The sequence below is a fragment of the Podarcis gaigeae genome, assembly GCF_964106915.1.
Source record: "Podarcis gaigeae genome assembly, chromosome: 1".
Classification (NCBI taxonomy): domain Eukaryota; kingdom Metazoa; phylum Chordata; class Lepidosauria; order Squamata; family Lacertidae; genus Podarcis; species Podarcis gaigeae.
Window position 1 is genome coordinate 90,519,963 of NC_139678.1, and position 19,095 is coordinate 90,539,057.

Consider the following 19,095-nt stretch of genomic DNA (forward strand, 5'->3'; position numbering starts at 1 on the left):
GCGTGGTGCCCAGTAAGGGTGGGGGACAGCCACAATGACACCCCACCAGGATCGCTCTGCCAGGGGCACTCCTGTTCCTCCACCAGTGTGGCCACCAAGCCAATGTGGCAGCTGATTGATTGATAGCCACTGCCATAATAGTAGCCAGCATGTGAAATGGTCATGGGGAACCTCTGTGGGCATTTCTATAGCATTCCCACCTGGAAGAACAGCTCTCAATGTTGCATTAAGTCTTCACTTCATTTGAGCTTTTCCAATCTTCTTCCTTCTGTACATTTGAAAGACCCTTAGGGTGTATGCACCACCCTTGGCTGTTCTGGCTGAGCATTGCAGAAGTTCATTAGGCAAATGCAGTTGCTTAATTCCAGTATCCCGTCTCCTTGCTTCCTCCTCCTTTTGTCTTCTGATCCTGTGTTCACTTCTTCTGCTTCCAAGTGGGGATCAGTATTCCTCATTCTTGAGTTATTACTCAAACAATTATAGCTGAGTTGCTACAGAGTAAACATTTTTGTTGGCTCAGTCCTTAACACAATGAAATGTTTCACAACCACCTCTTATTTTATATTTTAATTACCTCCGGTTGCTATCAAGTTTCAGTTCCTTCCTTAATAATGAGACATCCAAGTGCAGTTACCACAAACTCCTGTGGTAGAACGCTAGAAGCCATAACTCTCTGTTTGCTTTGTTAATCAGCCTCTTCTAAAATAAAAAAAACGGGTATTCTTATGTGAATTTGCCACACCTACAGAGATAACAATACTATTGTTCTTCTTCCCTGTTTTTCATGGAAATGACCATTTTTCTTCTCTTGCAGTAACCAATTTTGTCACTCCCTTGGTTTTGGCTGATTATCAGAACTTCAGCAGAACAAGTTTCTTCTTGGAAGGACTTCCCATTGGAATCAGTGCTTCTGGGTAAATATCTAAGCTATCACCTTTGGAAAAGATTCTGTTGCTAATTAAATAAAATTCCGTGACTTTAAATCTCTAAATGCATACCTCCCCATTTTTTTGAGGATGTTGGCACAGGAAGGAAGGGCTCAGATTTTCTGAAGTTTGAACTTGTGGGCAGAAAGCTAACAGCATTAGGTAGGGAGGGGAAAACCCTTCTTCAACATTTCCCTTTTCATTACTTTGGAAATATGGAATGTAAAGCAACCTCTTACTTGGGTATTGCTCCGTTACAGCAACAGACCAGAGCAAGAATGACTTTGGAATTCGATGAGCTCAAATGGTGAGGGGAGTGTAAATGGTCCAGATTTTGCCATAACATGCATTGCAATGAGTGCTTGATTGCTGTAGAGCAAGAGTGGGGAATCTTTTCCAGATCATGAGTCACATACCTCTAAGGACAACCCTCCAGGGGCCAGAAGTGGGCAGGACAAGGGGCAAAATGCTAGCATAGGTAAAAGCAACACATGTGGCTCTTACCTTTGTGCAGGAGGATACATTCCAGGCACACAAAATCCAGAGCTTCCATATACACATACACTTCTCTCTTGCTCTGCATAGGCAAGTGAAATACATCATCACAGCTCTAGGATGAGACAAAAAGACTCCTAGAAGTCACAGAACAGAACTGGCAAGGGGCTGGTCCTACGGGGAGACTGAAATGCAAACTAACCACTACCTTTGGAGGAAACAAACAGGAAGGAAAAGTCCTCTCTATGTTTCATCACCCAACCAGGCATGTCTATACAGACTGCCTATCAGAGTGCCTTTCATTTTCAGCCACACCAGTTAATTAAGTAAGAAAAGTTTAACCACAATTAAAGCTTTAGTTGTTTAATCTACTAATTAAATCAATTAACCATGCAATTGAAGGATATATGATAAGGACTGGGGTACTGGCTGATGACTAATATGTTCTCTATAAATGCTATATGGGGGTGGCTTGTGATGATGACTTGATGAGCAGAGAATGGCACTCTGCACATGCTCTAGAGACCTTGGACAATTAATCTTCTTGTAAGAACCCAGATGGATGATTGAAAGCCTGGCTGTGCAGACAAAACTCCCAAGACCAGAGCTGAAGATTCTAGTATGCCAGAAGGACCATCCCCAGGCCTGCCTCCATAGGATGCCCTGGAAGGATATTCAGGGTGGGTTCCTGGCCTCACCTCCACCAGAGCAGCCTCCAGCCAAGTCAGAGGCTAAGTCACCCCTCCCAAACCCTTGAGAGTGTTGGAGTCAGAAGGCTCAAGCCCTGGAAGCTAGTTGATGACAGAGTGAACACCTGAGAACCCAATGTCACAAAGCAACTTTAGAGTAAAGGCTTCATTGAGAGTAATGGTACAGGGATCTTAGCACAGACTTCAGTACCTGCAGCAGGTATTGGATATGATCTGGGAGGCCAGGCTAATGAGCCTTCAGCTGGAATCTGCCGTTTGCTGAAGCAATGTGTGCCACTCAGATCCCTACATGACCCTTTTGCTTCCTTGCTCGCTTGTTACTGGATCTTCTCAGTTGCTTCTGGATCTTTGCTTATTAATGCTGCCCCTGGAGTTTGCTTTGACTTGGATCTCTCTCATGCCTGATCCTGGCTTGACGTTAACCTTGCTTTCCAGACTTCTCTTGCTACTTTGTGTGGGCCCAAGTCTGCAGTTTAAGTAGAGGTTGGATGGCCATCTCTCTTTAGCTGTGATTCCTACGTCGTAGGAAGTTGGACTAGATGACTCCTGAGGTCAATTCCACCTCTACGATTCCATGATTCATGTTTGGGAGCAATGTTGCATTGCAGTACATTGCTCCCAAGGCACTGTGGGAAGAGTGGTTGGTAAGACATGGTGTGAGGCTATTTCCGTAGCATTCTACTGGCTGCCCCTTCTGGTAGCAACCTCCTGAAAATATTGGAGAAATGTCTCCCCCAGCTTCAGAAAGCAGCCGGAAAATGGAAATTAGTTTCCATTTTCATGGTGAGAATAATGCTTTGGGGAAATTATGATATCTATATACTGCTTAATGCCAAAATAGGTTTCTAAGAGAGTTGCAAAGTATAAAAACTAGCAATGCAAAGATTAAAATATAAACAACCATAATTAAAATGGCCAATAAAAGAATCCTGATAAGCTAAATAAATCCGTAATTAAAATAGACAATGAAACAATCCCATTTAAGCAACAAAGTAATTGAAGCAAGAGACTCAGAAAGAGAGATCAAGAGAATGCCTGTATGGATGAGATTTCAACCCAGCTGCACCCACTTGCATCCATGCATTCTGCAATAGAATGGCATATGTTCTTTCATTAGAATAAGAGAGACTAGAAAAGAAACATAATTGTCCTAAAATAGCTTATCAACAGCGCAAAATAGCTCAAGAATAAGGAATACTGATCCCCAGTTGCGAGCAGCTGCCATGTTTGAAATGGCAGGCTGTGAATACACTCTTGTGTCCTGGTGTTCATGTGTATGCATCTACATGCATGTGCTTAGAGACAGGATGTGGACCTGTTTTCCACTCTCACATTTAGCTCCTAGAAATTTTACGGGAGGTGCAGAAAGCCTGAAGAATTAGCAACTCAAAATGCTAACAAAGAACACCCAACAGGCAAGAACAGACAGAAAACGGGGTAAATGATATACCAAAGAGGGACTAGGAAATGGAGACTCTGGTAAATTGGGAGAGTGGGAGATGATTGTATATGCATGTTCTGGGAGTGTGCTTCACTTTCCACCTCTGACACACCTTGCTGTTGTCATCCAGTCATCTCTTTGAGCAAAGATCCTGGCAGTCATGTTGAATTGTAGAGCAGCTTTTTGATGTGGCTAAATATAGTCTCCAAAGTAGACTGAGCCCACCCAAATGCATCCAAGTTGAAATTTTGCCAGAGGCTGCTAGGGGCTTCTCTACTTAGTGAGTTTGGAAGGACCCTTTAGTATCTGTCATGAGGTAATGAAGGAATAAGTGGAAAGTGGCCCTTCAATGTGCTCCAGCACTTGGTCTCAGACATGGAACCAAAGTTTCTAAAAGGGGAAACAGATGACATTTATTTAATTTTTTGCTTCTACATTATTTGGAGCATGACAGCTCCCCTGCAAATGGCTCACACTAAGGTACACTTAAAATAAGTAGTTTGGGTTGAATCTTGCATTAAAAAGCACATAAATCTAGGGTAAAATCCACATGTGATTATATGACTAATGCATCTCTTTCCTCAGACAAATAAATATTCCATAACTGAGCTCACTGAGGTTCCCCCCCTCCAAGATTACACATTTATATTTAACCACTTGTGATTTTCTTACCTTACAGGTGCACTTTTGATGAGGCTTTTAAAGTGTGATCTAAAGGCGCATAATTTGGTAACTGGTTATGTAATGGTTCTTCAGGGAATATTCAGAAAGAATATTTTCTGGATCCAGTCAGGATCTTATAGGACAAAGCTTTAGTCCCCTTCACAGGCTGGATAATAATGCTGCATCGTTTTTAAATGTCCAGGACTGAGCCAGTTCAATTCGCTTCCCACTTGAACAAAAGGAGCCAAACTGGTGCAGTCTGAGTTTGCTGTGATACTAAAGAGAGAGAGAAACACACACCACCTTCTGTTTGTCTTCTGATACACTTCTTCAAAAAACAGACCCTGAACTATATATAAATCATCCAGCTGTTAAATCCTTGACTATTTGCAGATTCAGGAGTCACTCCAAAGGAGCAGGATTACAGAAGTTGCATGTAGTTTTCTTTATAGCTGTGTTGGTTTAATGGCAGTTTTATTAGGGTTTACTTCCCTCCTCCTTGAGATTATAATTAAGCTTTATATAGGAAGCTGAGAAAGATCATTCCCATAAGTGGCTTGCTGAGAGGGGCAGGGCCACTGCATTATCTTGCTGATGGGTAGGTTGTACTTGCTTACCGGGAGGGAGAGGAGGAAGGTCAAGGTGGTGGGGAGGTTGGCAGGGTGCAAACACCCCACCAGGAGTGCCAGATAGGCTCTGCCAGTGTTTTTGCACCACACAGTCCTCCTTAGCACCTTGTCCCTCACAGTAAACAAGAGCAACCCACCTGCCAGGCAGCTAGCATAGCAGCTCCATGCCACCTGGAGAATCACTTCTGATCACTCTGGAGTGCTTTGTACCTCAGTGGTAGAGCAAGTGGCCACTGGTTCAATCTCTGTCATCTCCATGTAAAGCTGTGGGAGACCCTAGCCTGAAATCCTGGAGAGCCTCTGATAGTCAATGTGAACAGTACAAAGCTAGGTGGACCATTAATCTGATTTGGTCTGTGACTGGTGAAATTTTATCCAGAAAACAGGGAGGGAGAAATCTGTCACATCTTGATTTCTTGCAGTTTCTCCCTTTCTCTGCTCCCCGCATTTCTGCCTCACTTTATGAATGTTGCTGCTTTTAAACGAGGATGTAAAAATAGTTAAGAGATTTCGTGTCACATAAGGTTTCCTTGAGATGGAGTCGTCTTGGCATGCAGACTTTTCCAAAGTCACAAATTGTTGGGCTCCTGTTGCTAAAAATAAGGTCCTGAATTATTTATTAAACATTACATTTAGGATTTGCAGCTAAAACACACAAGAGTGTAAAAGTTCAAAGGCGGCACGTTCCTTGCCATTGAAAGGAGAAATACTTTTAAAAGTTGGATGATTCATTTTTGATCACCCTGTCTTGTAGTCTTTGAAGGGCTGATTTGCCATTTGAAAACGAAATGTGATTATTTGAGAAAGAAGAAGAAAAAAGTGTGTGTGTTTTAATGTTCCAAAGGAGGCAGCAGCAATGGTTACAGCTGTTTAACAGGAACATCTTTTCTTTGCAAAGGAAGGCATTTCATACCTTTGACCATGTTGCCTCCAAGGAACATGGGCTCAGGACTTAGTGCTGGGTCAGAGCCTGGTCAAGTCGTAACGCTTCATGGTTCTTGACACAGCTCTGATATAAGAAGCTCTGGAAATGAGAGAGAAGAGACAAGTGAGCTCTATTATTTATATCTCAAAGCAAAAAAGGATGTCTGGGTTTTCCCCCCCTTGTACTGCTTCAACTGGTAAGAGAGAGCATTGGATTTGCAGAGCAGCTTAATTTCATCATTTGCAGGAAATATATATTTATATAAAATGTGTATCTCTCCCTGCACCCCACCCCACTCTTCTCACAACAGCATCATTCTAAATAGGCTTGGTCAGTGCTTTTTTTCTAAAACAATGTTTAGGGGTACTCCCATTTTCCAACTCATATTGAAATACTGCCCCTCAATGAGGTCAAACTTAGACTCACAAAATGTTTAGGCGTACCCCTGTGTATTACCCCCCCCCCCGAGAAAATAAAGCACTGGGCTAGGTGGTGGGGAAAAGGCAGGCTTGGATTGGGGTGAATCTCCAAGGCAAGAGAGTTCAAGGGTAGAGGGCATGTATCTTCCAACCATTGATGCAGTAATGGAAATAGCTCACTTGGTGGGGCAGAGCTGCAATGCTAGCCTCCCAACAGGCATGTCACTGATGCTTATTGGGAGGAGACAAAGGTGTGGTGAGGTTGGGGCTGTGCAGCCATACTGGTGGAACCAATGCCTATCAGATCAGTTGCTTTTGTAGAGAAAGATTTTAGGCAGCAACGCTCTCTGACATGTTACTTAAAACTAGACTTCCAGCTCAGGTGTTATTGGGACAAATTCACATTTAAAGAGTCAGATGTACCATCTTGGAGCTGGTGCTTGGCTGATTAGCTGAGGTAACATAGTTGACAATAGAGAACATGTTTTAGATCTCAGATTTAATCACTGCCATTACCAGTCAAAGCAGTGTTCTTCAACCTAGGGTCTCCAGATGCTGATAGACTACAGTTCCCTTGATCCATGATCATTGGCTGAGATGGCTGTGGATGATGGGGCGTCTTGTCCAACAACATTTGAAGAGCCTATGTTGAAAAGCACTGAATTAAGGCATCTTGGGTAGCAGATCTGGGGAAAGTTCTCTTCTTGATATCTTGGTACTGAGTTGCTATCAGTCAGAGTGGACAGTACTGGATATGTGGACCAGAGATCTGACTTGGTTACTGCAGCCTCATTTTCTTATAGCAGTTTTGAATATATGTGCATTGCTCAGCACTTGTAATCTCACCTAACATTTGTTTGTTTCCCTCTGTTCTTTTCACAGTTCTACCCTTCTTCTCATCAAGGTCATTTCCAAGTTTATACTTGGAAATACTGCTCCTGCAACTCATAAAGGGTTAATCTATGCCTATCGTACGTGTCAAGCACAGGTAAGTCACTCCACTTTGTATTCTCCCTTGTCCAACTTGTTAAGTGTTGGAAAATTGACTTCTGGCCATTCAGAGGAGAAGCACAACCCTATGATGTCTGCTCAGAAGATGGTCCTATTCAGTTCAATGGGGTTTATTCTCAGGTAAATGGGTATAGGCTTACAGGCTTAGACGTTTTGAAGTTTCCCTGCCACCTGCTCACATGATCTGAAGGGACTTACTTACATTCCTCCTCCATTCCCATCCCCTTGTCATCAAGTCTGTCTTCTTTTATGAAGTTTATTTGACTTCATCTATCCGGCCAGGAATTGTGTTCCTGACCACCACTCTGCCAAAAACACAACTTTGTTAATATTACATAGTAGGCTGAAGTAGAGCTCTAAGGCTGCAATCCTAACTTCATTTATCTGGGAGTAAGCTCACTGAATGCAATGGGACTGATAGGGTTAGGATTGCTGCCTAAATGGTTAGGTTTCTCCATGATCATCCTTATACTGAAAAAGCCATAGATAAGAAATGGAAGAAGGTGGACAACCAAGCATCTGGAATGAGCTCCATCCTTTGAAGGGACAGTTGCTGGCCACCCAAGGGACAGATTCACCCATGAGAGTTCTGAGATTGGCCAGTCATCTATGGTGCAGAGTTGTTGTTACGAATATGAATGGGGCAAGAACATTTTAAATACTCAAATAGTGTCTGGAAGCAATGGCAAAAGAGGAAATTAGAAATCTGTCTTGGTGTAATCATGCCTTTTAAGTTTCAAAAATGTTATTGTCAACAGAGCGAATGTGTTCATTAGTTTAGTCGCAGTTGTTCAGCACTTTCCAAACTGAAAGGCGCTGCTGCAAATGCTAGGACATTATGTTGTCTGACAACCCCATGCTTTAAGACTACTGTGTTTTGCATATGAGCTAAGGAAGAGGTGAAGGGAAGGTTAGTTTGAAATGGCATCATGCCTTGGTTAGGTGCAGTCAAATCAGTTGTCAGATTAATTGCATTATGGTGTGAATGCAAACAAACTTTGCAAAGAGATTGAGGAAAGGTTAAACCATTAGCTGTGGAAAACCTCAGGATCAATGTTTATCAGAGTCAGGTGAATTGTACTGTGTGCTTACCAGAAGTTGACATCTTATCCCCAGATATAATTCACTTTTGTCCTCGAGTATGTAATTATGTCACATGCTGAAGCCTGGTGAACAATGAAATGTGGATGACTGAATAGGCAAACAGGAATATCAAAGACTTAAGAGACAGCACGTTGGCAACATGTACTTTTTCAAATGTCTTCTTGTTTTCTCTTCTTCAGTAAAACATAATTAGTGCCAGGTGATAATAGGTTTTCCAACTTTCTGCCTTCAGAAAAGCCATGGCATATTGACCAGTATTGCCAAGGAAAACCTGTCCATCCAACACAGAACTCCAGCACATTGCCAAGAATTGAGGGGGTTGCTTTCAAGGGTGCATCCTGAATTTATGTAGGTCCAGGGAGGCCTGTGGACTTTACCTGTCCCCCATGTGAGCTAAGAGCATGACCTGACTCAGAACAGGTATAGGACTTCCTGATGTTATTGGACTCCAAATCGTATCAACCCCAGCTAGCATGAACTGTAGCCAAGCAACTGGCTCTCAACAGTGAACTGTAGCCAAGCAACATCTGGGGGGCTGCATGTTCCCTTTGCCTGACTCAAAAACATACCCAGTGCTCTTTTGTGACCTGCACCCTATAGGATGAAATCCATAATGATAGCATAGTGGTCCTTCAGGGACTCTTATTTGCCACTACTGATCTATTCACTGAGGAAATCTTGAGAAGCAAACAAGGACCACTTGGGTTCTCTAGAACACAATTGGAAAACCACTGACCTAGGTAGCTATCAAGCCTATCTCTCAGCTACCACTGCCAAGAAGAAAATGAAAAGACTCTCTGCATCTATTGGCTGCTTCCAATGGAAAGCAAGTAAGATGGAAAGCAGGAAACAGGTCCATTCATTCCATACAGATAGGGCATTGTCACATTAGTCCAGAGACCAGAAATTATATTTACATGCAAGAGCATCTTCATTCATTTTAATGCAGAGAACATCAACATGCACATGCACATCAACACAGGAGCACACACTGAGTTGCCCCCTCCAATGAAGAACCTGACTAATGAGGTTGAGGCCATAGGTTCATGTTCTTCTCCAAAGCTGTGCTCCAGACTGTTCTTCATAGATTTAGGTGCATGTGGAAGTGAGTACAGGCCAGCAACTTGAATGGCTTTGAAAAAGGATTAGACAAATTCATGGAGTATGTGGCAGCATGACTATTAGTTGCTGGAAAACCAAATGCGGAGAATGCTGTTGAATTCTGGGTCTGCTTGCAAACTTCCTATGGGTACCTGGTTGACCACTGTGAGAATATGACGCTGGGCTGATGCTTTGACCTGATCCACAAGGGCTCTTCTTAGGTTCCCACTGTCGACATGCCCAGGAATTCTGAAGGTAGCTAACACAAAGTGAATTTCAACAACAGGATTATATATACAACAGAATTAAAGCACAACTTTTTAAGATGTCTACTTATGGCAACAATAGGTCCAGCTTTCTTTCTTTCTTTTTTTACCCACACACCAAGGCCTTTTGCCAGCTAGTCTCCTGTCTTTTGCCTGTTCTAAGAGCCTTGCAGACAAATGCAGCCTGTCTAAGACCAAGGATTCCACCCCATGCCCCTTCTCAGGAGCCGCCCTCCTTCAGCATTTGCCATCTGCCGTGCCAGTAGGACCTGGTGAATCAGCAGAGCACAAAAGAACGTTGCTGTGGCACCTGCTGAATATTCATGATATATGAATATTCATTAAATTAGCATCTGTATGACCAGGCCTCCAGATTCACAACTGGCATTGCAGGAAAAGGGCCTATTGTATTTTAATTAAATGCCAGCTTGATTTCTAAACAGCTATACTTACCAGGATTTAATCAACTGAGAAGGATAGCAACACATTTCCAAACCCTGGGGATGCAACCCCTCCTCTCCCCCTTTGCACGTTTAATACGAGTGGGAGTTATGTGTTTGCAAGGAAAGGAAAAAAGACCTCTCTGAGCAACCAAAATAGCATCAGATTATCTTTATAATAGATTCACACTGTGTGGGATCCATCAACATTTCCCCTGAGGCACAATCAGACAAGAATAATAAAGTGGTTAATATATCTTCAGGGAAAGGAGGGACATTTTCATATGGAGTGGCGCAGAGCTTAAGCATCGCCATAATGTGTACAGATCAAGAAGCAGAGGAAAAGAAAGCAATACTATAGCCTTTAACAAGGAGCAGGAGAGAGAAATTTGGCTAGCTTTATTTACATCTCTCAATAGAGTCAGGTGTTTAAGGGGAGAAAGAATAAACATTGGCCATTGCCTAGTGCCAGGGCTAAACTGAGAGAAGGAAATCTAAGAGGTAAACATTCACACTCAAATCTGTGACCATCTTATTTAATGAAACAAATGAGTAGCTGTACCAGTCCCCCTTTATTGGGATAGGGAAAAGGCAACTTTATATGAAAGTGAAATGTGTAAGTACTACAAAATTCACCAAATAACAGCATTATTAATTCATTGACACAATTCAGTGTTTATGGTGATGTACACAGTTTCACAAATAAGATCCCCAACCCAGGGAACTAAGTATTTACACTTTGACAGTAACATAGGGAGAGAGGAGAAAGACAGGCAAAGGTACGGTAATCAGAGATGAAAGTGAGGAAATCCAGTTTCAAAGTTGTAGACATACTCATTTTCATATGGAGATAAAATTCCATCTTTCTCCAGAGGAGTTCAGCATGGTATCCAGGTGGTCTCCTGTTAACCTACCGCCTAAATTCATAACTGCAAAGCTTCAGCAAGGTTTCTGCAGCATGTGCCTTGAGATCATGATTTGCCAGTTTCTTATAAACACTTCTGGATAGTAATCTATTGTTCTGTTAATATGCATTTTAAAAAACAAAAAATATATATCATAAGATTCCTCTCATTCTACAGAGCAGAAAGGAGCCATGTCTATTCTCTGTTATTTGATAAATGTGTGGCATCCATATACACTTTGGTTACATCCAATTTCTTGAAATTAAAACCCATCTACTGAAAAGAAAGATGCATCTATAAACATTCCATGGTCTTGTTTCTGAGAAGCATCACCCCACTGCTAGGACACATTACCACATGTGGTATCTGATATGGCAGTGGGATAATGCTGAAGGTTCCACATTTCTCATTGCTTTTTCTTTGTTTGGGAGAAAGCAGGGAACTGCTTTCCAGGAACTGTGCGGTCCTTTGTAGTAGATTTCACAATTTGTTTGGGTGGCCATGGATGGACCTATCCCTTTTTCTGTGCTGTGTGGTTCAGATGAGATATGGGTAACTTGTCCCAAATCCTCCCTTTTAGGTAGAATCCTAATACCCTAATATTGACTGAGCCAGAGAGAGAAAATGATGCATTCACACACACACACACACACACACACATGCACGTGCAAATCGGGTTGTTTTCAGCTGTTCCAGAGAACTGACACCAGCAGCACAATGAAACAGAAATGAGCTGGAAGTGCATTGTGGGTATTGACATGCTAATGAGCACGCTAAGTCCTTTCTGAAGGGAAACTGCACACTGGCTCGCTTAAAGCCATAGACCCACCAAAACAGTTTGCAGCACCTTAATTGAGTCAAAACCTCATGCGCACACATCAGTGTCAGATTTGCAAGAACTTAGTGTGTGATCATATAGATGCAGGTACCCTAAAAGAAATAATTTATTATTATTAATAATAATACTTTTAGACTGTTTTGGGGAAAGATGCCCATCCAAAGTGACTTACAGTTAAAAAGAAAAAAAAACAGAAGATGAAAAGAACAATAATGCAAAATTTTAAAACTTAAATATCTACCATGCAACAACACTCCACATTGAACAAGCAACTCTTTAACAGAGCTGGAAAGAACATAATCCAATCATACCATAACCAAGTTAATAAATGCCCTGCTTTGAAGGGCAATTGAGAAAAGAAAAATAGGCATTGAAGGCCTGTGATGTAGAAATTTGATGCAGTTCCAACTGAAGGGAAATGACTATGGCATAATCATTCTAAACATGAATATTGCTGTGCCATACTTAACAGTATAAACCAAGACGCATTTGGTCTTTTCACCAAGAACTCCCTTCTCCTCTTGCCCCATTTGACAAGCTCTCTTTCAGCAATCAAGATGTTGTGTGGAATTCCAGAAACAAAAGTGCTGCTCCAACTTCCAGAGCTCTTTGCCCAGTGAGGAGCTCCTTCTCTTTCTAAGGCTGTCCTCTTAGATGGTCAGATGGTCAGGCTGTTCCTTAGATGTTCAGATGTCACAATTCTTCTTCTTCTTCTTCTTCTTCTTCTTCTTCTTCTTCTTCTTCTTCTTCTCTCTCTCTCTCTCTCTCTCTCTCTCTCCTTCCCTCCATGCTCTCAAAACATACATGGTCTCTACCCCATTCACAGAAACACATTTACATACATGCCCATCTTGCCCATGCACAACTGCAATAAGAGAACAGGATGTCGACTAGCACTTCTAGAGATAAGGGGGATAATTCTTGCAGTGATGGAGCACATTAGCTAAATGCAAACCAATGGGACTTCAAAATGGGGACCAAATTTCTTACAAAGCATTACCTAAAAGACTGTTCTTTAGTAGATTAAAGGTTGAAGAGTGGTGAAGCAAGCCAGTGTGTAATAAAAGGAATTACTTTTATATTTCCAAATAATATTAATTGGCCGCTTGTTGCTTAGGTGGAACTACTTTTTTTTGTAAGCTGAAATTCTCTGGGTTTGTTGTCATCATCAAAGTATTCAACTTCACTAAGCCTCCATACACACCCTTTCTCCTTGACTGATTGCTCTTTCTGTTCCCTAGCATTTTCTAAGTGCTGCAGAGTCCCTGACTGCAGGCTCCGAATCCAACACACACAGTGCAAAGGGGAAAAGAAACGGGGAAAGAAGACAATCATGGAAGCACCTCCTCCTCCTTTGGCTGATTGATGGAGACAGCTTGGTGTTGCCCTTGCCATGATGTTCTCCATGGGAGGCAAACGGTTGTATCCAGCACTCAGTTAAAGTCACTTAGCGATGTCGACCACAGCAAACTGTGGCAAGTTCTTAAAGAAATGGGAGTGCCTGATCACCTCATCTGTCTTCTGAGAAATCTCTATGTGGGTCAAGAAGCTACAGTTAGAATTGGATATGGAACAACTGATTGGTTCAACATTGGGAAAGGAGTACGGCAAGGCTGTATATTGTCTCCCTGCTTATTTAACTTATATGCAGAATTCATCATGTGAAAGGCTAGACTGGATGAATCCCAAGCCGGAATTAAGATTTCCAGAAGAAATATCAACAACCTCAGATATGCAGATGACACAACCTTGATGGCAGAAAGTGAGGAGGAATTAAAGAACCTTTTAATGAGGGTGAAAGAGGAGAGCGCGAAATATGGTCTGAAGCTCAACATCAAAAAAACGAAGATCATGGCCACTGGTCCCATCACCTCCTGGCAAATAGAAGGGGAAGAAATGGAGGCAGTGAGAGATTTTACTTTCTTGGGCTCCATGATCACTGCAGATGGTGACAGCAGTCACGAAATTAAAAGACGTCTGCTTCTTGGGAGAAAAGCAATGACAAACCTAGACAGTATCTTAAAAAGCAGAGACATCACCTTGTCGACAAAGGTCTGTATAGTTAAAGCTATGTAGTGATGTATGGAAGTGAGAGCTGGACCATAAAGAAGGCTGATCACTGAAGAATTGATGCTTTTGAATTATGGTGCTGGAGGAGACTCTTAAGAGTCCCGTGGACTGCAAGAAGATCAAACCTATCAATTCTGAAGGAAATCAGCCCCGAGTGCTTACTGGAAGGACAGATCCTGAAGCTGAGGCTCTAATACTTTGGCCACCTCATGAGAAGAGAAGACTCCCTGGAAAAGACCCTGATGTTGGGAAAGATGCACAAGGAGAAGGGGACGACAGAAGACAAGATGTTTGGATAGTGTTCTCAAAGCTACCAACATGAGTTTGACCAAACTGCGGGAGGCAGTGGAAGACAGGAGTACGTGGAGTGCTCTGGTCCATGGGGTCATGAAGAATTGGACACGACTAAATGACTAAACAACAACAACAAGCGGTATACTTGCTCCACTGGTGTAATTAATGTTTTGTGTCAAAGGGACATTGTTGCACTACAGAATGTATAAGCAGCTTGCTGGTAACTTTATACAATATATTGCACTGGATTCCTCTGTCGTGCAACATTTAAGCCTGCATGGACTGGTGCAGCCTCCCAGTGGCTCTTGGTCTCCCTGCTGGTAGCTGGAGATGGGAGAGAAAATCAGTTGAAAACAGAGATGTTAGCCATATTCATTGGTTTCAGTGGGTCTACTCTGAGTGGGACTTAGGATATAGCCCCATGTTCTAGAAAGCTCTGGAGTTTCTGTAAAAGTTTATCTCAGTGTGTGGGGGGATCAGAAATAGCAGACAACTGTCCCTGATTTTCTTTACCATCTTTCAGGCAGGCACAGAGAAAAGTGGGGAATACTATCAAGCACATTTTCAGCTTACATGGGATGATAACTAGTTCCAAGAGGCCTGACTGGTGCCCCTAAGCAGGTGGGACAGAGTTACAACGCAAGCTTTACTGCTATTTACCAAGAGGAAGCAGGATGAGGACAGGGCTATGAGGGCACATGGGCAGAGCGACTCTCCAGAATCCTTTGCCACTGGAATCCTTGCCTATTATATAAATGCAAAGGTCCCCCAGGAAATAAATCAAAATGGATTTTTTCCCCTTTCTGGTGGAAAGTTTGAAAACCACTGATCAGAAAACTACATTTCTGAGCTGTCAGGCATAGGATTATGCTGTAACTCCATCTGAAGAAAAGGTGGGTGGGGGAACGTCATGAGTAATGGGACTGAACTGGGTATTTCATGCTCTTGCCAAGAGTAGACCATAACGAAATGAAAAAGTGCAGTGTTAGCTGACATCATTCAACAAAAATGAGATTCACGTACAGTTTTAGGGATTAAATGTACACATAACTGAGCTGGAAAGTGAAATCTGGCCACGGAATGATACTTGTTTTCATAAACAGAACATTCATAACAGTCAATTCTTCAAAACACACACAAAGATATGTCCAGGCTGCTGCCCCTGGGCCCTGGCCGATTCATCTTCAGTTGTGAACATTTCGGAACGTGCTGAGTGAAGGATTTCATATATTTTTTTAACCTCATGATTTCTTACAAATAGAGAATCCCATGATGAAGGGGAACTCTTAAGAGGAAATCCCAGGAGATACCAAGGGAGATATTTGTCACGTCACAAATACTATGAGTTTCAAGCATGCCTGTGGACAGGGGCCTGGAAATTGTTTCTACATGGATTCCCTGATGTGAAAGCAAATGCCCCAGAATGCAGTCGCTCTGCAGTGGTGTTCTGGGGTTTGCATGAACACAGGCAGTCTCTATGCATGGAAAAACCTTCCCGTGATTAGGAGCACTGCCTGATCGGGGCTCTTGAATGTGGGGAGGCCTCTAAGGGATTCGAAGCCCTCTTCAGACATGCATGATAAACATGTGAAGTTCTGAAGAGGAGAACACCACGAAGGTGTTCTGTGCATGGCATTTGGGCAACTAACAGAGGAAGTCTAGCAAACTCCAAATTTGGAATCTCAAATTTCAGTGGCACCTCATGCAATGCTAAAATTTGGCACCCCCTGCCTCTCACACTCCATTCTAAATAATAGTTGCCATGCCCCCTGCAGCTGCGAGCCTAGTGCAACCAAACTGATTGTGCTCCAAGTCTAGTCTCATAAGCATCCTTTATTCAAATGTGACATTTATTTGCATTTTTACAGACCTGTCATGGACCACCTGAGTGAGGCTTCTGGACCTCAGTTTGGGAACACCCTTGCCCTAGTATATTCATTTCTGTGCACATTACCTGGCTGCAGAACTGCATTGCAAAATTCAGAGAAGTACGCATTTCAAATGATGTCTGTGTTTCAGTTCACATACTGTTTTGTAATGTGCAGATTAGGTAAGCTCATATTTAAATGCAAACTGAATTGAATTTCACCCCCATTCCCATTCCTAGGTGGAGCTCAAATGTGATGGGCCCAGGGGCAGCAAGGTAGAAAGTCTTCCAACAGTCTTCCCAGCAGTGCCACACAGAGCATCATATTGTAATCATGCCTCTAGGTTACAGTGGCAAAAAGAAGAGTTGGCAATGCCTTTTTCGTAAGCGCTCATCCCTTTGTTGAATGGAATTTGTAGTATGTTGCCCTAGCTGCTTCCAACCTCAGCTCCAAAGCTCTGGATCTAGCAATAGATCCACTGTAAGGTCTTTAAACCAAGAGACGCTCTTCCCCCATGTGATGGAAATGCCCAACTTCAATTAGAGACACATTATTTTAGAACCCTACAGGTCCCGAGAACTAGAAATGAAAGGACGCAAGTCCATCTTCACCCACACAGATGGTGCTTTGATGCAGATGTCATCAGCTAGGCCGAGGTAACGTTGTATATAAACGGCAGTCCCTTAATTGCCTGGCATGCATATTTCCCCTGAAGTGTAATCAGCTTGCAGAATTTCTCTTGTGCAATTCTACCAGGAGTGCCAATGTTATTTAACTGCAAACAAAGAACATTTGAGGAAGAGGCTGTATGTGTTTGCTTTTTTAAAAAAGAAAAAGAAAACAAAACAAATGTTATTTCTCCAGTCATTCTTGTATGATTAAAAATGAAATTGTCCAGAGATTGTACACTATAGTTCCCATTTCATATGTAGTTGTAGAAGAGAAAATACTTCTTATAGCTTCAGCGCTGAGCCTCTTTTCCTGTTGCCATTCCTCACGTTTTCTACTGTACCAATTGGCTTCCAGCATTCCATGGGGGCCGCCATGTTCTGTTACGATGTGCTTTCAGTCAACACCAGGAATAGTGGAAGTAGGGGCTGAGTGCAACCGGGATGACAATGATGGGACTCGTACACATAATAATTTAAATTAACACTGCCAAGTTAGGGCCGACAATCTTGTGACCTCGGATTCTTTAACCCCGGGGGGGGGGAGAGAACATGTGGCCTTCCAGATGTTGTCCAAGTCCCTTCTGCCTCTACTAGCATGGCTAATGGTCAGAGATTATGGGTGTTGTAGAGTCCAACAACATCTGGAGGTCCCTTGGTTGCTGAGGTAGGGGAGCTTCCATTGCACATGTAGTGTTGGAGAGCAGGGATGCAGAGTTTAGGAGGCACTCAGAAAGGAATGCAGCATATAGTTGAGGTCCATTGCTCTCTAAGGTTGGTGATAAAGCACCCAGTGCACCAAATTTAATTGTGGATCATTGTTCAGGAATATTGCTATTTCCTGTTTTAAATAGGGAACTGAATCTGGATACCTGAATGCAGATTTCACTCCAGTGTTCTCCCTCTACTGGCTCAGGCATTATGCTACTGAACACCAGCTGCTGGGAATTGCAGGTGGGCAGAGTGTTCTTGCTGTCATGTCCAGCTTGCAGGCTTCCCAAAGGCATCTGATCAGCCACTGTGAAAACAGGATGCTGGACTAAATGGGCCACTGACTTGATCTGACATGCTTATTGTATATTTTTCAATCAAAAATGAATATTCAACAGCCAGGATCTGAGAGCAGCTTTCCACATTATGGGGTTAGTGTGGAAAATATCCACTGGGTTTTTGAAATGACTTAAAATGTTCTGAGATGTGGACCCGCTGCTACATATATTCTTCAGTCGGTGGCATGTGCCTATTTAATTTCCAGGATTCACAGTTTCTGTGCAGTTTCATATCTACCAAAGTTTGTTCTGCTTTCCTTTGGGTCACATCAGCAAGGCCAAGAGAGGGGTCTTGCTGTCTGGGCAACCCAGGACCTCCATAAACACTGCCCAAGCTTATGTTCCAGAGAGGTCAACCGCTAACACAGTGGTTTGCCTTCATCCCCAGAAGTGCACTCCATTGTTTCTTGAGACAAACAAAATGTTTGGCAAGCCGAAAAGGGATGGCATAGGTGCATGGTCCATATCAAGCATTAAAAAACACACACCAAACCTACTGTTTTATTTATATTTTTTTTAAAAAAAAATTATTAAGTTTTTTAAACATAGATGCAAATATAATGAACAATATAACATATTTCATAACATATTTTCTTCACTTCTTTTGACTTCCTCACGTCTCCCGCTCCCACTTACATCGTTGTCAGTTCTTGCCGGCAATTTACCATCTTGTTTACATACTTATGTCCCATTCATTTAAAATATAATCTAATATTTCTCCCAAAGGTTTATGATTTTTCCTCAATCTCACTTAGCATCCTAATTGCATCTAATTTAGTGGTGGTCAATTATTTATGATCTAGCCTCCATCTTAACATTCAACCAAATTACAATACTTTTTTAAATAGATCTTAAATTTCTTCCAATCTTCTTCAACCTTCTCTTCTCCCAGGTCTCGGATTCTGCCGGTCATCTCAGCTAATTCCATATAGTCTATCAGTTGCATCTTCCACTCTTCCAGTGTGGGTAGATCTTGGGTTTTCCAGTGCTTAGCGATGAGTATCCTTGCTGCCGTTGTTGCATACATAAAAAATGTTCGGTCCTTCTTTAACACCTTCTGGCCGACAATACCCAAAAGGAAGGCCTCTGGTTTCTTAGTAAAGGTATACTTAAATATCTTTTTCAGCTCATTATATATCATTTCCCAGAAGGTCTTCACTCTAGCGCAGGTCCACCAGAGGTGAAAGAATGTTCCATCATTTTCTTTACATTTCCAACATTTGTTGTCAGACAAATGGTATATTTTGGCAAGTTTAACTGGGGTCATGTACCA

The 19,095-nt window shown here is 42.3% G+C and overlaps 1 long non-coding RNA gene across 1 annotated transcript; it reads left to right on the forward strand.

Annotated features, from left to right (window-relative positions):
• Window positions 1–814: 814 nt before the first annotated feature.
• On the forward strand, window positions 815–16,955 carry LOC310825562. Its single transcript, XR_014555363.1, has 3 exons — window positions 815–914; window positions 7,091–7,196; window positions 13,115–16,955. It is a non-coding gene; the product is annotated as an uncharacterized lncRNA (long non-coding RNA).
• Window positions 16,956–19,095: the final 2,140 nt, after the last annotated feature.